Here is an 18,093-nt window from a genome sequence, read left to right on the forward strand (position 1 = left end):
CCTATCCTCCACCCCAAAAAATTTACTGAGCCGTGCTCCAGTCATATGTGCCCTGTGTAATACCTTAAACTGAATCAGGCTTAGCCTGGCACACGAGGACGACGAGTTTACCCTGCTTAGGGCATCTACCCACATCCCCTCCTCGATCTCCTCCCCCAGCTCTTCTTCCCATTTCCCTTTTAGTTCATCTACCATAGTCTCCCCTTCGTCCCTCATTTCCCTATATATATCTGACACCTTACCATCCCCCACCCATGTCTTTGAGATCACTCTGTCCAGCACCTCTTGTGTCGGGAGCTGCGGGAATTCCCTCACCTGTTGCCTCGCAAAAGCCCTCAGTTGCATATACCTGAATGCATTCCCTTGGGGCAACCCATATTTCTCGGTCAGCGCTCCCAGACTCGCGAACTTCCCATCCACAAACAGATCTTTCAGTTGCGTTATTCCTGCTCTTTGCCACATTCCATATTCCCCATCCATTCCCCCCGGGGCAAACCTATGGTTGTTTCTTATCGGGGACCCCCCCCAAGGCTCCAGTCTTTCCCCTATGCCGTCTCCACTGTCCCCAAATCTTCAGTGTAGCCACCACCACCGGGCTTGTGGTGTAGTTCCTCGGTGAGAACGGGAATGGGGCTGTCACCATAGCCTGTAGGCTAGTCCCCCTACAGGACGCCCTCTCTAATCTCTTCCACGCCGCTCCCTCCTCCTCTCCCATCCACTTACTCACCATTGAAATATTAGCGGCCCAATAATACTCACTTAGGCTCGGTAGTGCCAGCCCCCCCCCTATCCCTGCTACGCTGTAAGAATCCCTTCCTCACTCTCGGGGTCTTCCCGGCCCACACAAAACCCATGATGCTCTTTTCAATCCTTTTTAAAAAAAGCCTTCGTAATCACCACCGGGAGGCACTGAAACACAAAGAGGAATCTCGGGAGGACCACCATCTTAACCGCCTGCACCCTCCCTGCCATTGACAGGGATACCATATCCCATCTCTTGAAATCCTCCTCCATCTGTTCCACCAACCGCGTTAAATTTAACCTATGCAATGTGCCCCAATTCTTAGCTATCTGGATCCCCAGGTAACGAAAGTCCCTTGTTACCTTCCTCAACGGTAGGTCCTCTATTTCTCTACTCTGCTCCCCTGGATGCACCACAAACAACTCACTTTTCCCCATGTTCAATTTATACCCTGAAAAATCCCCAAACTCCCCAAGTATCCGCATTATTTCTGGCATCCCCTCCGCCGGGTCCGCCACGTATAGTAGCAAATCGTCCGCATACAAAGATACCCGGTGCTCTTCTCCTCCCCTAAGTACTCCCCTCCACTTCTTGGAACCCCTCAACGCTATCGCCAGGGGCTCAATCGCCAGTGCAAACAATAATGGGGACAGAGGGCATCCCTGCCTTGTCCCTCTATGGAGCCGAAAAAATGCAGATCCCCGTCCATTCGTGACCACGCTCGCCACTGGGGCCCTATACAACAGCTGCACCCATCTAACATACCCCTCTCCAAAACCAAATCTCCTCAACACCTCCCACAAATAATCCCACTCCACTCTATCAAATGCTTTCTCGGCATCCATCGCCACTACTATCTCCGTTTCTCTCTCTGGTGGGGCCATCATCATTACCCCTAACAACCTCCATTTATTCGTGTTCAGCTGTCTCCCCTTCACAAACCCAGTTTGGTCCTCGTGGACCACCCCCCGGGACACATTCCTCTATTCTCATTGCCATTACCTTGGCCAGGACCTTGGCATCTACATTTAGGAGGGAAATAGGTCTATAGGACCCGCATTGTAGCGGGTCCTTTTCCTTCTTTAAGAGAAGCGATATCGTTGCTTCAGACATAGTCGGGGGCAGTTGTCCCCTTTCCTTTGCCTCATTAAAGGTCCTCGTCAGTACCGGGGCGAGCAAGTCCACATATTTTCTATAGAATTCGACTGGGAATCCATCCGGTCCCGGGGCCTTTCCCGCCTGCATGCTCCTAATTCCTTTCACCACTTCTTCTACCTCGATCTGTGCTCCCAGTCCCACCCTTTCCTGCTCTTCCACCTTGGGAAATTCCAGACGATCCAAGAAGCCCATCATTCTCTCCCTCCCATCCGGGGGTTGAGCTTCATATAATTTTTTATAAAATGTCTTGAACACTCCATTCACTCTCTCCGCTCCCCGCTCCATCTCTCCTTCCTCATCCCTCACTCCCCCTATTTCCCTCGCTGCTCCCCTTTTCCTCAATTGGTGTGCCAGCAACCTGCTCGCCTTCTCCCCATATTCGTACTGTACACCCTGTGCCTTCCTCCATTGTGCCTCTGCAGTGCCTGTAGTCAGCAAGTCAAATTCTACATGTAGCCTTTGCCTTTCCCTGTACAGTCCCTCCTCCGGTGCTTCCACATATTGTCTGTCCACCCTCAAAAGTTCTTGCAGCAACCGCTCCCGTTCCTTACTCTCCTGCTTCCCTTTATGTGCCCTTATTGATATCAGCTCCCCTCTAACCACCGCCTTCAACGCCTCCCAGACCACTCCCACCTGAACCTCCCCATTATCATTGAGTTCCAAGTACTTTTCAATGCACCCCCTCACCCTTAGACACACCCCCTCATCTGCCATTAGTCCCATGTCCATTCTCCAGGGTGGGCGCCCTCCTGTTTCCTCCCCTATCTCCAAGTCCACCCAGTGTGGAGCGTGATCCGAAATGGCTATAGCCGTATACTCCGTTCCCCTCACCTTCGGGATCAATGCCCTACCCAGCACAAAAAAGTCTATTCGCGAGTAGACTTTATGGACATAGGAGAAAAACGAGAACTCCTTACTCCTAGGTCTGCTAAATCTCCACGGGTCTACACCTCCCATCTGCTCCATAAAATCTTTAAGTACCTTGGCTGCTGCCGGCCTCCTTCCAGTCCTGGACTTCGACCTATCCAGCCCTGGTTCCAACACCGTATTAAAATCTCCCCCCATTATCAGCTTTCCCATCTCTAGGTCCGGAATGCGTCCTAGCATCCGCCTCATAAAATTGGCATCATCCCAGTTCAGGGCATATACGTTTACCAAAACCACCGTCTCCCCCTGTAGTAAGGTGTGCGAGTACCCGTGCCCTCTTTATCGGCCCGTTCAGCCCTCTCACGTTCCACATGATCAGCCGAGTTGGGGGGCTTCCTACCCCCCCCCTTGTCGATTAGCCATCACCTTTTTCCAGCTCCTCACCCGGTTCCCACGCAGCTGTATCTCCCCCAGGCGGTGCCCCCCCCCCGCCCATCCTCTCCCATACCAGCTCCCCCCTCTCCCCAGCAGCAGCAACCCAGTAATTCCCCCCTCCCACCCCCCCCGCTAGATCCCCCGCTAGCGTACTTACTCCCCCCATGTTGCTCCCAGAAGTCAGCAAACTCTGGCTGACCTCGGCTTCCCCCCGTGACCTCGGCTCGCACCGTGCGACGCCCCCTCCTTCCTGCTTCTCTATTCCCGCCATGATTATCATAGCGCGGGAACCAAGCCCGCGCTTCTCCCTTGGCCCCGCCCCCAATGGCCAACGCCCCATCTCCTCCACCTCCCCTCCTCCCCCCATCACCACCTGTGGGAGAGAGAAAAGTTACCACATCGCAGGATTAGTACATAAAACCCCTCTTTGCCCCCCACATTCGCCCCACCACTTTGTTCGAACGTTCTTTTTAATAACCCGCTCATTCCAGTTTTTCTTCCACAATAAAAGTCCACGCTTCATCCGCCGTCTCAAAGTAGTGGTGCCTCTCTCGATATGTGACCCACAGTCTTGCCGGTTGCAGCATTCCAAATTTTATCTTCTTTTTATGAAGCACCGCCTTGGCCCGATTAAAGCTCGCCCTCCTTCTCGCCACCTCCGCACTCCAGTCTTGATAAACGCGGATCACCGCGTTCTCCCATTTACTGCTCCGAGTTTTCTTCGCCCATCTAAGGACCATTTCTCTATCCTTAAAACGGAGGAATCTCACCACTATGGCTCTGGGAATTTCTCCTGCTCTCGGTCCTCGCGCCATCACTCGGTATGCTCCCTCCACCTCCAACGGACCCGCCGGGGCCTCCGCTCCCATTAACGAGTGCAGCATCGTGCTCACATATGCCCCGACGTCCGCTCCCTCCACACCTTCAGGAAGACCAAGAATCCTCAGGTTGTTCCTCCTTGCGTTGTTTTCCAGTGCCTCCAACCTTTCCACACATCGTTTCTGATGTGCCTCCTGCGTCTCCGTCTTCACCACCAGGCCCTGTATATCGTCCTCATTCTCGGCTGCCTTTGCCTTCACGACCCGAAGCTCCCGCTCCTGGGTCTTTTGTTCCTCCTTTAGCCCTTCGATCGCCTGTAGTATCGGGGCCAACAGCTCTTTCTTCATTTCCTTTTTGATCTCTTCCACACAGCATTTCAAGAACTCTTGTTGTTCAGGGCCCCATGTTAAACTGCCACCTTCCGACGCCATCTTGGTTTTTGCTTGCCTTCCTTGCCGCTGTTCTAAAGGATCCACTGCAATCTGGCCACTTCCCTTTCCTTTTTCCATCCGTATCCAGGGGGGATTCCCTTCTGGTTTACCGCACAGTGTTTTTAGCCGTCAAAATTGCCGTTGGGGCTCCTATCAAGAGCCCAAAAGTCCGTTTCACAGGGAGCTGCCGAAACGTGCGACTCAGCTGGTCATCGCCGCACCCGGACCCTGTCAGAGATTCATAAGAAGAGCTTGGGGAAAGCTCGCAGGCCAATGGCAATCGTGTCCTGCTTGGCACAATTGCGAGGCACAGAGGAGGTCGTTAGGACGCTCCGCAGAGAGATTGAGGAGAGAGACAGAAATAGTGAGAGATGTGAGCGAATTTGAGAAGGAGAATAAGGGGAACAGTTAGCAGCGAGGGACAGAGAGGTGGATGATGCCAAGTGGGCACACCAGTCTTGTCTCGCCCATTTGAGTAGTTTTCAGACCCAGTACGATAAGGCCTACCAGGACACACAACGTGCGGTCTTGGTAAGGCAAGAAACCGAGCAACAGGTGGGGCAATTGCAAAAACAGTGCAATGATTTAAAAGCAGCCCTACGAGCGCTCCACACTTCCATGACGGAACACAGGCAGAGCTCCGTTGATCACAAATTGCAGAATTGCAATCTCTGCTTTCTGTCCAGAATGGGTTTCAAAGTACGTTTGGACCCCAGTTAGACCAGGAAAACGGCCCCGATTGGCAGGAGTTAAATGAAACTGTCCACAGATACGTACATGGGACATGTACACAAGAAAAACCCCAGAAAAGGAAAGCACCCCAACCCCCGACTGAACAGGCAGAACACACCCCATGAACCCTGTACTGCACACACAGGGCCGCAGTAGAAGGCAACGCAGATTTCCTATATACAACCCCGTTAACCGTGACCCAATTACAGGACGCGTGTGGAAAAATTACACCGTTCCTTCGCACATCAGACCCCCACCAGTTTTTCGCTAGAGTTAAACAGCAGGCTATCATGTACGGCCTGGACGAAAAGGAGCAAGTGAAGCTCACAGTTTTAAGCCTCGACCCTTCAGTCGTGGCAGCCCTTCCGCTCCACAGAATGTAGGAGGAGGCACATTCCAAGAAATGCACACAGCGATCCTGGATGCGATCGGCTATAACAGAGGAGACCCTGCAGAAGGCCTAAACACCCCGTAGAATTTCTTTGGGACACAGGAGGGTCCAGCACCACGCTCAATTCCTCCATGATGTTTCAACGAGACACGTGGCCCACAACACACACCATCACACTCAGCGGCTTTACAGGTCATTTACAACAAGGACACATCACAGCCCCTGTAGCGATACAAATAGGGAACATTACGACTAAACACCCCGTAGTTTTGGTCGATCTACCCCAGACAGCTGAACACATCCTAGGAATCGACTTTATGAGCTCCCACAACCTCTCATTTGATCCGGTAAATAAATGTGTATGGAGAATGGCAAAGGCAGCACGTGCCCCCGCCACGCTCACAGTTGGAGAGTATGCAAACAGAATCAGCGCAGTAGGAGACTTCTGGTTCGATCCTCGAGCCATTAGTCAGGACAAAGAAGTTAGGGAAGTCCTACAGCAACACAAAGCAGCATTTGCACAGCAGAAGCACAACTGTGGCAAGATAGCTGGCTTAGTGAACATTACTGGTCCTGACCCCAGACCCCAAAAGCAGTACGGTTTTCCCCAAGAAGCAGAGGGAGAGATCTCCAAAGTAATAGAGAGTCTGTTTGATCAAGGCGTACTCCGATCAGTAGCCTCCACAAATAACGCACCAATTTGGCCCGTCAGGAAACCCGATGGATCATGGCGACTGACCATTGATTACCGGGAACTGAACAAAGTAACCCCAGTAGTAGTCCCCACCGTAGCCACGAGTCCCGAGACCATGCTCAAACAGGGACTCCAGTCAAAAAAAAATTTGGTTTTGGACATTGCCAACAGCTTTTGGTCCATAAAGCGTGCCAATACAAATTCGCCTTTACATTCCAGGGACAACAATACACATGGACGTGCCTTCCACAAGACTTCCAAAACTCCCTCTCCATTTTCCACCGATAGCTGGCAAATGGACTAGCAAAATTTTTCCGACCCGACTGTCTGGTCCAGTATGTAGATGACTTGCTACTACAGACAGACCACAAAGGGAGAGCACATTTTGCTTCTCGCCGAACTCCTAGGACTCCTAAAACAGATTGGATGTAAAGTCAACCTCAAGAAGGCCCAGATTTTGCAGGAAAAAGTGATTTACTTGGGTACAGTAATCACTCATGGTAAACGCGAGATCGAGCAAAAGAGAATTGACTCGATCGTCAACTTGCCCCTTCCCCATAATGTCTCAGCCCTCCGGTCATTTCTAGGACTGGTTGGCTACTGCAGAAACCATATGGACGGTTTCGCCACAGAAGCACCTTGGGAATTGCTTCCACAGCACACGGATGCCGTGGCTGCTTTAACGAGAGCATTACAGGTCCCAGATCCACTTTCCCCATACGCAATCGAAGTAGCAAGCACCGACCGAACCCTTTCGGCCGTGCTCCTCCAGGAACGCCATGACCGATTGCTCCGTTGCATACGCCTCACGCGTGTTAGATCCTGTCGAGCAAGGATTTTCAGCCTGCGAAGGGCACCTGCTCGCAGTTTTTTGGGCAGTACAGTACTTTGCCTACATTACAGGACTCAACCCCATCACCATTTTCACTGAACACACCCCAACGCACCTATTATTAGACGGTTGACTTAAAGATGGCACAGTCAGCCAAATCCGCGAAGCCCGTTGGACCCTTCTTTTACAGGGACGAGACATTACAGTTAAAAGAACCAAGACCCACACTTTCCTAGCCGACAATTTGCAATGTGCAGGTACCCCACGAGTGTGAGATCATCACCACTAAACATAATACAGGCCCAGTTATACCTAAGTCAGCTCCAAGGAAAGCAGGTAATACACCCCAGAGACCCCAGCCCACAGACACGTGCGCACCCCTGAAAATTGATGTGGATGGCTCCTCCACAGTTTTGAATGGAAAGAGAATCACCGGTTGCGGCATTTATGTAGAGAATGCGCAGGGACGCGCCCTTGAAGAGATTTCATTAAAGTTGCCAGGACATCTAGGCTCGCAGGCAGCAGAACTGGCAGCCATAGCTTACATTGTAGATAGCCCCGACTCGTTTCCGACCCCAGCAGACATATATTCGGACATTTATATGTCTGCAATAGTTTAACAGAATTCCTACCCCTGTGGGAAACTAGAGGATTTGTTTCCGCAGATGGAAAGCCCCTACCCTCAGCCCCATTACTCCGGCATATCCTAGAGACATCTAAAGATAGGAAATATGGTATCATTAAGGTTCGCAGTCATCATCGTTCACCCCCCCCCCCCGGTAACGTTAAAGCAGACGCCCTAGCGAAGGCAGGTTCCAGACATGGTTACTTTTGGAACCCCCCAAGAGCACCCCAGAACACGCGGTTCAGGTCTCATAGACCAACATTCAGGATCTAGCGAAAGGCCAAAAGGAAGATGAAAAGCTCAGGGAAGTTTTAAAAGGAACCCTCCCAGCCCCATACGATAAGTTTAAGAACACAATAACCACACATGACGGTGTGATTTTGAAAGACGGCATTTATGTAGTTCCCAGCCAAGACAGGAACCAGATTATTTGTCAGTTCCATGACAATCATGGACACCAAGGCATTGAACCCACCCTAACCCACCTCGGACCTCTCTGCTGGTGGCCTGATTTAAAAGCCGATGTAACCCATTACATTGAAAATTGCTTGATCTGCGCCCAGAACAATCCGAACAGATATGCAAGAAAGGCTCAGCTTAGTCACACCTGCCCCGTTAATGGCCCCTGGACGAATTTACAAATAGATTATATAGGACCTCTACCCCCCTGCAGAAATGGTTTTAAGTATGTGTTGGTGGTCATCGACACCTTCACAAAATGGGTGGAAGCTTTTCAATCCAGAACGAATACGGCCAAAACAACAGCTAAAATCCTAACACGGCACATCTTCACAAGATGGGGCCTCCCACGCAGTATAGAGTCCGATCAAGGCTCCCATTTTACAGGACGAGTAATGAAGAACGTCCTCACAATTTTCAGAATTAGGCAGAAGTTTCACATAGCATATCACCCCCAGTCAAGCGGCATTGTAGAGAGGATGAACAGAACTCTAAAAGCCACTCCAGGAAAATGGTGCAACAGAACAACATATTCAGTTCTCCCATTTGCTTTAATGTTCTTACGAAACACGGCATCCACGTCCGTAGGATACACCCCCCACACCCTCATGACCGGACTCCCCATGAAAGGGACAGAGTATTTATTAGGACTGGATTTGGCCGGCCCCGCAGTCACCGCCCTCACGCATGAAAATGCTGTACAGCAGCTTATTGAGAATATAAAGGCAGCCCAGCTCGCAGCAGCTGTGAGACTTGGGACCAGGAGGAAACAAAGCAAGGCTTGTTTCGATAAAACGGTACACGCCACCGAGTTTGTAGTCGGGCAGCAAGTGATGCTTTCCCTATACAACCCCAGTTCATTCCTTTCCCCCAAATTTTCCGGACCGTACTGCATTTCAGACAAAGTCAGCCCCTCGGTATACAAGATCACATATCCCAACGGCAAGTCTTTGTGGTTTCACATAAACCAGCTTAAGGCTTATGGCTCGCAGAACAACCATGAACACCACATCTCGCTCGCAGCAGCCCCACCCACAGATGACGCATTCCTACCCACCCCCAGCCAGTCCAGCCCGTCCTCAGACACATCTTCAACTCCACACCCAGAGGCACGACTCCGCCTCTTCCTTCCTTCAACCAGCAGCGACAGCGACAGTGATAGCGATAGCAATGACGACAGCCACAGCACACCACATTATGATTACACCCCTGCACCAGGCCCCACTCCCAGTGAATCCGAGCATGATTCCAGTGACCCCTTCGAAATCACGTACATCAAAGCCCCTGACCCAGACCCACCGCCCGACGATTACGGATTAAAACCTAGTAGCTCCAACCTCGACACACGATTCTGGCACCGAGACAACTCGTTCAGGCTCATCCGGAATGATGAGATGGACCCCAATTCGCCCCAAGCAGCTTTAGCCAAACTACTCCAGTCAAGACAAGATGATGACATAGAATCTGACTCCCACCAAACGAATTCCTTTGCGACCCTGTTCGCTACTGAGCAATGAGGTGTCCACATGATGGTTAAAAGGAACTGATGGAGAGATCCGGTGTCCTTTCTGATGGAACCTGCACCATGTTTGTAATGTATGTTTGTTCATTTAATGTACATGTTAAATGTTGTTTGTAAATTTAAAAGTTTTCATGGCCCCACGCCACCACTCTTTTGACGCCCACTGGCAGTTAATGGAATAAGTTTGTCGACAGACAACCGTTCAGAGGAACTAGTTTGTCGGCAGACACCACTCATAACTACTCTCCTGATTTGAAGGTAATCACGAGAGGCAGCCCCCACGACGACCACATTCTTACCCATTCTTGCCGGTCGCTCAGGCAGTGGGGAAACGCCCTGCCTGAGGACCCCCCCCCCTTGGCAGCTACGCACGGGTACAGCACAAACGGCACTGATCACCGTCCTACCCGGGGATTCCACCCATTCTTACCCGCCGCGGCCCATACGCACCCCATTTTGGCACTTTTAGTTCAAAACTTTTTTGTTGGTTTCTGGCAACCCTTAGGTTGCTTCCATATGCTATTTACATCCTCAAACACTAGGATGGTAGATTGCACAGGCTGTGAGACGGCTCGCACTGTGTCAGTATTTTTCTCGGATGTCTTGTCCAAATATTCGGTTTTTAAAAGAAATGAGGGAGTCACAGATGGTGACCAATCATAATGGGTAATCGGCAACAAAGGACAGACAGACAGACATACGAGATCTTAAGCAAGATAATAACAGATATTATGCTTGTGCCCACAGAACTCCGGAACCTCAGGAACCCCAGAGGAAGAGAAAGAAGAAGACCGACACAAGGAAAGATGAAGACAACCTTCATGTTTTTCACCTGGGTCTTAGCGGGATCCCTTCAGTTGCGCGCGGACGCTACCCCCCTGACCCCTACCACACAGGCCGTGAATGATTCCCATCCCTGCCATACACTGTACCCCGAGATAATTAACCCCGAGATAGTTAGCCCCAAGACAGGTACCGACACCTCGACCTGGTGTGACAAGTTTATCATCTGGTATTCACTATCTTACATCGTAGAAGCACTCTTAGTACTGGCGATGCTCTGCAGTGTCATGCAGACACTTAGACTCAGAAAATGGCGGAGGAAAGTCTCCCGCATTGAGATCCCCTATCTTCGGGCTCCAACAAACCCCCCAACCCCTTTAAGTGAATTAAAGTGCATCCATTTTTGTGTGTGTTTTGTTCATTAATAAAGAAAGGTAATACTCTGTGCTTGACTGCCAAGCCAGAGAGACATGTGTTGCTGCTATTTGTACCGTTTAAAATGTTGCAGATTATTTTTGATTGTTTAAGTGAGGATAGTTTATTTAGGATAGTTAGAGGTTCCAGTTTTTTATTTTGTAATATATGCCTGAATGTCATAGCGCCCCGTAGAATTTTATAATGATGTATGTACATAAAATAACTTAGGTAAAGTTGCAATTCAAAGGACAGAGCAGTGTAGAGCCTATGAAGTGCTTATGGGTGCCCAGCTTTGTCAGAGAACGAAGATGACGCGGTAATGTGATCCTTCACGCTTCGCGTTGAGGATCGCAAGGAGGGTGTGTAGCCATCTGGGATGGCCACTTCCCGACTACAAAATGGACACTTTGCAAAGATTGCAGGGAAAATGGACAATGCTGAGAATACAAGCAGGTTCAGAGCTTGTCTGTATATTGAAGACGCAGCTCCCAGACAAGACCAAAACTGTAGGCCCATTAGCATACTAATGGCCCATCTCCAGGAACAAAAGAGTAACATTTGAGTAACCGATACTAAGACAGACACCCCGGCGTCAGAGGAGACCGAAACAAAGCAGGCCAATGGCCACCTAAGACACGCCCAGCCATCAGGGCACCCACCCCTTTATTGGATGAAATCAATAGGAATGAGCAAGAAACGGCCCAATTGATTGGGGCTAAGTTCAAGGCCCGCCCAAAAGAGCGCGAAGCCCCTTTGGGTATAAGAAGGAGCCCCCAAGAGAGAATTGTTCTCTTGGACCCGGCTCTCACTGAGGAGAGACCTGTCCACCAGCTGCACCAGAAGCAAGTAAGTCCAAGGTCAACGCACGCTACCAGACAGATGACCTTAGCTGTTCCCCTGTACCAGTTCGACCCCAGCAGCCTCAGAACCGAACAACGGCCATTGTCCCTCTGACTGAGTGGGCGCCCAAAGCTAAGTATAGGCTTTAGCAGTAGTGATAGTTTAGTCTGTAGAGTTTCGTGCATGAGTATATTTAACTGTGTGTGTAAATAAATAAGCATTGACTTTGAACTAATTAACTGGTGTACCGAGTCTTTGATCAGTATTCGGTTTTGAACCTTGTGGCGGTATCGAAAGATACCTGGCGACTCTAGAGCAAACGTAATTAGAATTAAGGAGGGCGACTTATTGACCGCCATATTCAGAGCCAACCAAAGAGAGCAACAGAGGTGAAACCCACACAGACACTGGGAGAATGTGAAAACATCAGACAGACAGTGACCCGGGGTCGGGATCGAACCTGGGTCCTCAACGCCGTGAGGCAGCAGTGCTAACCACGGCGCCACCGTGCTGCCAACCATGATAGGCTTGCCCTATCCAGTAACCGTCCATAGATGTTGCCACAGTTCCCTCCCTCCTTACTGTCCGTGTTTATTAATTGGCCTAGTAGTGTGTCTGTCGGGGCCCTGGATTCCTTGCCGTCTCCTGGCGGAGAAAGTGTTGATTTGGATGTGCCCGAGTTCCTGTCCTGTCGATAGTTCCAGGTCTTCCATCAGTTCACCCAGGGTCGTGAGTATATAAAGTCCCTGACTGCTAGTGTACCCGCGTCCTGTCTCCACTTTTTGACGATGGCGTCGAGTATGGTGGTGGGAATCTGTGGTTGCCACAGATGGGGGCCATCTCGGTTAGACCGAGATGTTGCCTCATTTGGTTCCATGTCTTCAACATGGCTACCACCACTGGGCAGGATGTGTACTTTGCTGGAGGGTCGTTCCCTTGCAGGAGATTCCTCCCACCTCACCCATTCCATGCTGGATTCAGGTATCCATCCCCTCACCCTCTTGGCTGTAGCTGCCCAATGGTAGTATTGTAGATTCGGTAGGGCCAGACCACCCATATTTGTCCTCTTTTGCAGTGTCGATTTAGGGATCCTTGGGTCCTTATCCCCCACACAAGCAAACACCATGATAGAACATAGAACATTACAGCGCAGTACAGGCCCTTCCGCCCTCGATGTTGCGCCGACCTGTGAAACCATTCTAAAGCCCATCTACACTATTCCCTTATCGTCCATATGTCTATCCAATGACCATTTGAATGTCCTTAGTGTTGGCGAGTCCACTACTGTTGCAGGCAGGGCATTACTACTCTCTGAGTAAAGAACCTACCTCTGACATCTGTCTTATATCTATCTCCCCTCAATTTAAAGGTATGTCCCCTCGTGCTGGACATCACCATCCGAGGAAAAAGGCTCACTGTCCACCCTATCCAATCCTCTGATCATCTTGTATGCCTCAATTAAGTCACCCCTTAACCTTCTTCTCTCTAACGAAAACAGCCTCAAATCCCTTAGCCTTTCCTCATAAGATCTTCCCTCCATACCAGGCAACATTCTGGTAAATCTCCTCTGCACCCTTTCCAATGCTTCCACATCCTTCCTATAATGCGGCGACCAGAATTGCATGCAATACTCCAAATGCGGCCGCATTATACAGAGTGTTGTATAGCTGCAACACGACCTCATGGCTCCTAAACTCAGTCCCTCTACCAATAAAAGCTAACACACCGTACGCCTTCTTAACAACCCTCTCAACGTGGGTGGCAACTTTCAGGGATCTATGTACATGGACACCGAGATCTCTCTGCTCATCCACACTGCCAAGAATCTTACCATTAGCCCAGTACTCAGTCTTCCTGTTATTCCTTCCAAAATGAATCACCTCACACTTTTCTGCATTAAACTCCATTTGCCACCTCTCAGCCCGGCGCTGCAGCTTATTTATGTCCCTCTGTAACTTGTAACATCCTTCCGCACTGTCCACAACTCCACCGACTTTAGTGTCATCTGCAAATTTACTCACCCATACTTCTACGCCCTCCTCCAGGTCATTTATAAAAATGACAAACAGCAGTGGCCCCAAAACAGATCCTTGTGGTACACCACTAGTAACTGGACTCCAGTCTGAACATTTCCCATCAACCACCACCCTTTGTCTTCTTCCAGCTAGCCAATTTCTGATCAAAACTGCTAAATCACCCTGAATCCCATATTTTCTGCAGTAGCCTACCATGGGGAATCTTATCAAATGTTTTACTGAAATCCATATACACTACATCATTTTGTCTATCTTATAGAAAAAGGCCTTGGGGATTAAGATCGGTATGGATCAGGGAGCATGGTGGCAGTGTTTAGCATTGCTGCCTATGGCGCTGAGGACCCGGGTTTGAATCCCGGCCCTGGGCCACTCTCCGTGTGGAGTTTGCACATTCTCCCCGTGTTTGCCTGGGTTTCACCTCCACAACCCAAAAATTTGCAAGGTAGGTGGATTGGCCACGCTAAATTGCCCCTTCATTGGAAAAAAGAAAATAATTGGTTACTCTAAATTTATTTTTTTAAAACACAGATCGGTATGGATCTAAACAAGACGAGGAACCTCAACAATACGGTTATCTTGATCGTCTGCACCCTCCCCGTCAGAGAAAGCAGGAGGGCATCCCACCTCTGTAGGTCCTTTTTAACTTCTTCTGTCAGACTGGACAGATTCCACTTGTGGATCCGTGTCCAGTCATGGGCTATCTGGATTCCCAAATAGCCGAATTTGTTTTGGGCTACTTTGAATGGTAGTCCCTCCAGCTCTGTCCCTCCCCCATTCGGGTTCATCGGGAATGCCTCACTCTTGCCCAGGTTGAGTTTGTAGCCTGAGAAGGCTCCGAACTCTCTCAGAAGCTGCATGATTGCTTTCAGGCCGTTCTGTGGGTCCAAGACGTAGAGGAGCCAGAGAAAGAGTCCGACTTGCAATCCAAACATGCCCTCCTTGTGCAACTATTTAAGCAGCTTACACCACAGCAAAAGAAAGAGTTGCTGTGAGTTGCAAAAAACTAGAAGAGCCCGCCCTCGATCTTCCAGTACCTCTCCTGGCATTGATTCAACAGCGAAGAGATGGATTGTATATCAGTATGAGGGTGGGCAATCAAGATGTAGACTGTCTCCAGGACACAGGGGCTGAATTAACACGTTTACCCCTAAGATACAAAGACCTTTTACCTCCAGGTTCCAAAATACAAGTTGCCCATGGGGCTGGGGGCCAGATTTTGTCATCAGAAGAACTCAACTCATACTCATTGGACCTGACCCACACGAATTGACCACACCTATCTGGGTGGGCCCAGTAGGACAAGTCCTTCTGGGAATGGATGTTCTAACTCAAATGAATTACTCATTGCATTTTGAAGATGGTCAAGTCACATATTAGGAGCAATTGAAAGACTAACCAATTTGGGCCAAAGATAAGGATGTTCTCAGTCTATTCAGCTAATCAGTTACAGCAAGGTCTCCAGGTCGAGCTGCGTAATATGGAACGTGTGAGAAGCATATCCAGTAATTTTCCTGAGACTGCGCACGCAGGCCCTGGGCTAGTTTTGACAGGCACCAGTCACTCTTAAGAAATATCCAATGTTTGACTAACAAATCATCCTCCAAATAACAGACATTCATTTGGACAAACCAGGAGGTTTCAGCTGAGAATTAGAAACCAGTAAGAGTAACTGAGGGGTTAAACCAGAGATAAGAATTCCCTTAAATGTAGGACCTCGTGGTCGAGGTTTTTATTCCTGAATTCTTGAATCATCTATCTGTTTTTTTGTATTAAAGTGATTTCTTTATGTTTTAAGGGCAGCACTGTACCACAGTGGATAGCACTGGTGCTTCACAGCGCCAGGGTTCCAGGTTCGATTCCCGGCTTGGGTCACTGTCTGTGCGGAGTCTGTACATTCTCCCAGTGTCTGCATGGATTTCCTCCGAGTGCTCCGGTTTCATAGAATTTAGAGTGCAGAAGGAGGCCATTCGGCCCTTTGAGTCGGCACCGGCTCTTGGAAAGAGCACCCTACCCAAGCCCACACCCCCACCCTATCCCCATAACCCAGTAACCCCACCCAACACTAAGGGCAATTTTGGACACTAAGGGTAATTTAGCATGGACAATCCACCTAACCTGCACATCTTTGGACTGTGGGAGGAAACTGGAGCACCCGGAGGGAACCCACGCGCACACGGGAGAGCGTGCAGACTCCGCACAGACAGTGACCCAAGCCGGGAATCGAACCTGGGACCCTGGAGCTGTGAAGCAATTGTGCTAACCACTATGCTATCGTGCTGCCCTTACTCCCACACGTCCGAAAAGATGTGCTGCTAGGTGAATTGGACATTCTGAATTCTCCCTCGGTGTACCCGAACAGACGGCAGAATGGGGTGACTAGGGGATTTTCACAGTAACTTCATTGCAGTGTTAATGTAAGCCCACTTGTGACAATAAATATTATTGTTATTATTATTTTGCCATGTGTTTGACCTTTTAGTGTACTGTTTGATATTTCGTTTCCAAGTTTGATTCAGTTCTTCTTCAAGTGTATTCAAATGAATAATGAGCAATAAAATCATATTTTTGACACCTCCAATCAACCAGACTATTGACTCTTATTAGAAGGTAAAATAAGAGTCCCAACAGGCGTGTTCTTCCAGCCATGCTGCACCGGGAAAGCAGCTCGCCGTGGCGCAGCATGGCCGGTGAAAGCCGGGAGACACACCGCTTCTGGGATCTACCCGGATCACAACGCCTCGCGAGATTCAAAACAATTTTGTGAGACGTTGCAAGGGGAATCCTGCCCACAATGGGCGGAATCAGTTTTTGGCAAATCTGCATATTTGTTTTCTTGCCGTGCTATGGCGAGGTCCCAATTTCGCCTATGGGGGGAGACCGATTGCATCGCAAACTGTTTAGGGCGCCTGGTGTGGTTCTCATTTTCTGCCTCTCCCGTTATTCACCAGCCTCATTTCTGGGCTTACATAATGATATTTCTGCTCATGGTGCATTTTCTTAAAGTTCAAATTTTTCAGCAATGTGTTCAATGTACATGTGGAAGTGGTTTTGATACCAACGATCACCTGCTCCCATCCCTTTCAGCTATTGGAAGTAAGGAGCAGGTAGAACTCACTGCAAGAGACTCCCCAGCTCTGCCTCCCTTTGTCACTTATAGTCATTGCTGGCATTTTTGATTACAAGCTCACCCTCTTCTAAATTTCAAAAACCATAATGCCAATCTCTTTAAGATTCAGCAAGCTATAAAGTGATGCCACAATGGTTGAATAGCATGCTATTACTCATTGTCTAAGCAGACTTCTTGCTTCAGTAAGAAGAAATGCAAATAGCCCATGTAGTGTAGGGCCCCAGGAATACATAATACAGCATGAGCTACCATCTTGAGGACAACAAAGGAAAATCACAATTAAGACAGTCATGAGTAAACCTCCTATTTCCAGTCACCAATTACAGCATTCCAAAATTTCTGGGAGCCTGAGGATTACAATTGCATGGAAAGAAAAATATCGATAAAATCTTAAAAAGAGAACATATTGAAGGATAGGCAAAGTATTTTTGTTACATTTACTGGAGAGTGGCCTTCAGCCTCAAATTGACCAACTCCCTTTGGGTACGCTTCCTTCAGCTACCAACTCCACACCCAGTGAAGGAACTAGTGCCACCCAGATTTCTCTCCTGTGCCAGTGAACTAATAGCTCACTTTCCAATCCCCACTGCCAATTCCCCTTTAATGACAGCCTGCAGCCCTTAGAACTGCTGCCTTAACAGATTTTAAACTTTCTTATAGGATGCCATAGGATGAGCTATCTGAACCAGCTTTTACTTTTTCAACAGTTCAGTTAAATTGGGGAAGGAGAAACTCTTGTAGCAAAATTTAAAGTGGTTTACCTGCTTAGCTGCAGCTGCAGATGAGCTCATGGGTCAGCACATCGGACTCTCATCCAAATGACTGTCATTCTCTCATAACCTACATGTCTAGTGCTAGGAGAATGATCAGCTCTCAGGCCTCCATCAGTATTTAAAAGGGGACAAAAGTAGTTATGTGGGTGCAGCCTGGGAACAAATTTCATGCCAATTATTCCTATAAGCACATTATAGGCTTCCGTTCAATACATTCATTCAAAATGATAACTTGTGTGATTGAATGGGGACTCAAATTTACTTCCAAACACCCTGGTTTAGTATACTACCTTTCAAAGTACACTCTTGAAATTTTGTACTTCAATACGGAGTAAAGATAAAATTTAATTTGATTTAGTTTGAATAAAGTATGTGCATTAAATGGTTCAATTGTACAGATCAGATACAAT

The 18,093-nt window shown here is 49.0% G+C and overlaps 1 protein-coding gene across 4 annotated transcripts in view; it reads right to left on the reverse strand.

The window, feature by feature from the left end:
- Nucleotides 1-18,093, reverse strand: part of lats2 (large tumor suppressor kinase 2) — a 191,339-nt gene that overhangs the window by 59,366 nt on the left and 113,880 nt on the right. The gene's annotated exons all lie outside the window — the stretch shown is intronic.

The sequence above is a fragment of the Scyliorhinus torazame genome, chromosome 15 (genome assembly GCF_047496885.1).
Source record: "Scyliorhinus torazame isolate Kashiwa2021f chromosome 15, sScyTor2.1, whole genome shotgun sequence".
In the NCBI taxonomy this organism is placed as follows: domain Eukaryota; kingdom Metazoa; phylum Chordata; class Chondrichthyes; order Carcharhiniformes; family Scyliorhinidae; genus Scyliorhinus; species Scyliorhinus torazame.